A 6,000-nucleotide genomic window follows, 5' to 3' on the forward strand; every position below is an offset into this window, starting at 1 on the left:
GTGACACCTCTGCTGACAAAACAGCCTGTGGTTTTTCAAAGCGTTTGCACATTCACCTCAGCGATTTTTGCTGAGTGTTCCCGTAGCGTTATCCCCCAGGGTGACTGATGAAAACGCCAGCTCTCTGCAAATTTCCCAAACGTGGGCATACCTTGTGACAAATCCAATTCTTCATGTAATGCATCAGCGATACAAAGGCAAACATATCAACTTTTAATCTTTACCTGCATGCGTTTTGTTTCTGCCAAATTTAGGAGGGGCTCTTGATGTATTACGCATGCCATTGTAAGTGTAATGTGACGAGAGAAACGGAGAGCGAGGAATAAAAGACTGGAGTTCACTTTCAGATGGAACTTTTCATTTGACAAATTCATGTTAAGCTCCATGTGGAGTTGAAAATTATAATTTTCATAGAGAAATAAATGTATGTTATCACATTCCACACAAAAAAAATTACACTTTAATGTCTTTTTTTTTTTTAAGGCATTTCAGCGACAAATCCCTTATGTTTTTGTAGTGACAAATAATAGATATGATATATATATATATATATATATATATATATATATATATATATATATATGTGTGTGTGTGTGTGTGTGTGTGTGTGTGTGTGTGTGTGTGTGTGTGTGTGTGTGTGTGTGTGTGTGTGTGTATGGGTATTTGTGTTTGCTATATATTGTTTTAATGTAATTATATTACAACTTTGTGTTTTTTTTATTGTTTTGATATAATTGCAATATATACGTGTATGTATATATATATATATATATGTATATATATATATATATATATATATATATATATATTGCTAGATTTTAAAATGTTTCTGGCAGTGCAGCCTTTGTTGTTATATTTTTATAATTTATCTAAAACTCTACATTTAGTTTAGTTTACAGTGACCACTATAAATATTGGACCAATCACTAAACGTTTGATAATTAAGTGACAAATGCATGAATTTAATTGTATGTAGTGTACATGTTTGTAAAGTATGAAATTATAAACTAGAGACTTTTGCATCTAATTAAATGGCATAAAGACATTTTTAAAAGTCCAAATATACATGAATGTCATTTCACGTAGAAGTTTTCAAAGTTTGAACTTATAAAAAAAAGAGACATTTGCCTCTAATGCAATGACATCCAGGCATTTTTTTGAGTTCAAATACGTTTGGGAATCACTTTAAATGATAGATAACATCCTAGAATGAAACTCTGCTCTAAAAATAACATTTGATCTGGCATTGGTTCTGATAGTTAGATAGTTCTGCAAAGGCAAATCTAACCAGAATGTCATGGGCTCATAGCGCTGTGAGGGGTCTCCTACACCGCAGGGGCTCCGGGGCTGTCCTGAAATCATAGCATGGAAGATAATAATGAATGTGTCTAAAAATACAAATGAGTTCAATTTTTATGCAGCTACATGAGATGCAGTTTGTCTCATTTTCAGAAGTAAAGCAGATTTTTCTTGAAAAGTTTAGGCATCTTTGTTAGAAAACTGAGGTTTGTAATATCCAAAAGAATGAGGTTTCCCAAACTTTCCTCTATCTGTCATTGGTTGGACTAACAGATAACTCAATCCATTATAAGAGGTTAAAGAGCAGGTTATGAACATACTGTATGACAACAATTATAGGGGGAACAGACAATGATAAAGACATCATAGACATGATTCACTATACACTCCTTACAGTTAATGGGCCCTATCTTGCACCCAGCGCATTTGACTTTGTACACCGACGCGTGTATCATTCCTATTTTGCACCCGACACACAGCGGACTTTTCCCTCCACAGACGCACGTCGGTAAATTAGGAAATGAACTTGCGCTCCCGGGGTGGTTCATCGAAAAGAGGAGGCGTGTTCGGCAAATGTTCCCTGGTGCTATTTTGCAGTTCCAGAAAACAATTCTAGGAAAAACCTAGTCTAAAGTCAGTGGCGTGTTCAGATGCTATTACAGATGCTATTTTAAGGGCGCATGCTTGGCCATAATGTAACGTCTGCACAACGCGCATACACTTTTCTTATCTCATCTACACACAGACGCAGCATTTTTGCAAACCATAAATAATTACAAGGAACAATATTCCACACGAGGGAAATCATTGTGGTATCCATGAAGATGTGAAAAAATAGGCATAAATTTAGTTTACACATTTACCCCAATTATTATACGCCTGTTTAACCGAAGCTAATTTGGGTGTGTTTCTCCATCCCCATACAATGTCACTTCTCTGTGTTTTACGGCCCTGACGAGAACGTCGGTCTCCTCGGCTGTGAACCGCTCCTGGCGCGCGCCTGGCAAATCCGCCGTTATAATAGCAATCCGCCATGGAACAAGCGCGCCTGCTCTTAAAGGTAATGTGAGATGTCGCTCTGATTGGTTTATTTCACGTTACGCACAAACCACACCTATGAATAAAGAAGCTACTTCAGACCAACCCATTTTAGATTTGTGTCAGGCGCAAGAGTCATTTATCCCGCCGGTATAATAGCAACAGCGCCTGAGACCACAAACTTACTTGCGTTTGGCATTTGATACTTGCGTTTCAGATCGTTAAAATAGGGCCCAAAGTGTTTATCCTTGCATTGTGGGAATCCGAAAAAACGCCTTTCATGGAAGTCGTAAACTGCACACACTCACACCCCGAGCTGTCTTATCTAGTTATTAAAAACGTACTGTACTTTTTGTACATTTTCGCTATGGGTGTGTGTATGTTGTGGAACAAAACGTCAAGTTTTGTTTACCACAGGCTTTATTTTACACATAAACCGAAAAACCCAATTATAAAACCCCAAAGGAATTTCTCGAAGGAACCAGTGGCGGATCAGTCTTCTGGGTTCTGACATCAAACCTGCACCAATGATACGCATTCGTTTTCTTTCTCAATTTTTTCACGTTCATGTGAGCCATAAGCGACTGTTTACGAGGATACTCGCAGAGACGGGCATGTTGATATAATTTTGCGTGCACGTGTCTGTTCAAGCACATATACGTGAGGGAGAATGGAATTCTCAATGTTTGCATGCTGTCTGTGTTGCTCTGTGTGGGCGTTCTTGCACTCAAATGGTTTTACATTTCCTGAATATTTAAACTGACGTGGCCTAAAACACATGCTAATGATACATTTTCGCTCTATAATGGTCCAACTTGGCAATTAATCCCAGAACCACGTGCGTTTCGAACCATGGTGCCTGGTCCATACGGATCAACTACGATCCCTGTTCTTGACATCACACATCCTGCAATGTGACAATCGTGGATGCACACATTGCGATATCGATGCTAAAACGATGTCATGCAGTCCTAGAAAAAAGGCAATAAAAAAGTGTCCTGCTACTGGGACACAGACGGTGAACAGGCTATTTAATGTGAAGCAGCTTCTTATTAGCATTTCACGCCATGTCCCTATTTAATATACACAACGCCAACTATGTCCCCACATTTAGATTTTCTTTGCCTTCTAAAAAAATGAACCGAACAAACATGTGCTTTTAATAGCATTGCTTCAGGCAAGTTACAACTGCAGCTATTTTGTCAAACTTAACAACCATGAATCTAAATGAATTTGCATCTGTGGTGTTTTTATGAGTTTTGACACACACACAACTATCAGTATTTTGAGCCTTTTACAGCTTTACAAGTCAAAATATAACACTTCAGATAAGAATGATGTTTTTGTATGACCTTACAGCTGTTGTGAATGCCTCAACGTTGACAGCTATTAAATGAATTGCAGGGTAGAAGACTGAATTTAAAAACTTTCAGTGCAAGAAGCAAAACCCTCAATCAAAATATATGATTTTGAAATATTTTTCTTGTAACTTTTAGTAGGATTTTTCAGTGTATGTGTGCCCATGTATTTTATTTCACAACTCTCAAGTCTTTTTTAGTGACTTTCACATATTTCGGTTTTTCATGTTCATTGGCCGACCGCCACGTTTCATCAGAACTGCAAAGCGTAAATGCATTTCCACACAGCTCGCAGTCTTCCGGGAGAAAAAAGCACTGTACCGTATATATTCCAAATGCAATCCATTCAGAATATGTTGAATGCTTTGAATTCTAGGCCGTGTAAAATGCTATTTTTTAATTTTTTTTATTTGTTTGTTTGTCCGTTCTTTTGGCTGCTAACAGTGCATCCTACATGGTGTGCTTAAGCCTACTCATTATTACATGCTTTTTTTGTTCACCCTACAGTACATTGCTTCAAAACAGTGACACTAACATTTGTCCTGCAATTCCTGCCAGTATTTGAAAGTATCAGGCAAAATGTATTTCTAAATACAAGTGAAAGATGATTACTGTGAAGATTAAATATTTGTTATGCATAAACTGCAGCCAACCTCTGACAACTTGGAACCCCACATCTTCTAGTGCACCAGCAAAAAAACTGGAAAACAATCGCAATTGCATATTTATGAGAGTAGAACATACCAATGCAAGTAAAGGTTACTTAGTAATTAGTCTCATGTGAATTGGACAATATGTAACATTTAGCCAAATACATACACAAAACCTTCACCTTGGCAGAACTTACTAACTTTCACTGATATTAGGATGCTGACTCTGATAATAAGAGACTTTCGCTAAAGACCAGACTTCAGCACTATTGTTTTAATGAGCTTTGTGTGTAGATTATTCTACCTAAAAAGCATTTCCATTAGAGTGAGTTTAGTAGAAATGACTAAATGCACTGAAACGTAGATAAAAAAAAAATATTTAGAGGTCAAATGTGCACAGCAAATGATGATAAATGTTTACTAAAATTATTTTATTAGTCAAACTGGACAGATGCTGAAACAATATAACTTTTTTTTATTGGCAGATGAAGATATATTATTTATTTATCTGCCAATGAAAAAAAAAAAAGTTATTTTGTCAATAGAAGTCTTAATTTATAAAAACAACAAAAATTCCAACTGACCCCAGTTTTTGAGCGGTAGTGTATATGATTTGAGATGTTTAAAAATGTATATGTATAGTAATTGGTTAGAATTGGATAAAACAATTCTGTATAATTGTTGTTCATTGTTAATTCACAATAGCTAATGCATTGGTAACACTTTACAATAAGGTTTGTTGTAGTAGTTAACATTACATGAACTAATGAACTGCACGTATACAGCATTTATTAATCTTTGTTAATGTCAATTTCAACATTTACTAATACTTTATTAAAATCTTGTTAACATTAGTTAATGTACTGTGAACGAACATGAACTATCAATGAACAGCTGTATTTTTATTAACTAATGTTAACAAAGATTAACAAATACAAATGGAATGCTCATGGTTAGTTAATACATCAATGAACCTTATTGTACAGTGTTACCTGTATTTGTAAAATATTTTTGGCTAAGCTCTATCCTAACAAGAGTGCTTTACATTTTGAGTTACTTTTTTTACACGTTAAGTTCTTAATGTTAAACTTCCGAGTAACACACTGACACATGTATTGACCTCATCTTAACCAACCCAAGTCTGCCATTTAAAGTCTAGCATTTTAAAGAGTGAGTTTTCGGTGCAGCCTTATCATTAAACAAACCAGGCCTTTGATCGCTGCTCTGGGATCAGGGAGTTAAGAATCAAAGCAATCCTGCAGAAAACCTCCTTCATGTGTTCTAGACTCGATGTGGTGAGATGACAGACCCAGATTCATCCCCAGGCCTCCGGCCGCACTGATCTTCAGTACATCACAGAAAGTGTCTCGCTGTCTGCGCCGAGACTAATGCAGACGGTTGTTAGGTTTGAGTCTGTGACACCAGTGACCCCTCTGGCCTTCTCTGCTGTCCTGGTTATACAGACCTGCAGCGTGAGGCCATTCTGTCAGTCTGTGTCAGCAGCGCTAAATAAGGCTCTCTGGGGCCCTGGATCAGACGGAGACTCAATATCTGTGTGTGTGGAGAGGGTAAGACATGAGAAACCGTTGAACACAAGGCTTGAAGATGCAGGGAGGCTGGGGAAATTATCAAAAAGGCTGTATTTCAACAATGCA

Source organism: Leuciscus leuciscus (assembly GCF_965113295.1).
Source record: "Leuciscus leuciscus genome assembly, chromosome: 3".
Lineage (NCBI taxonomy): Eukaryota > Metazoa > Chordata > Actinopteri > Cypriniformes > Leuciscidae > Leuciscus > Leuciscus leuciscus.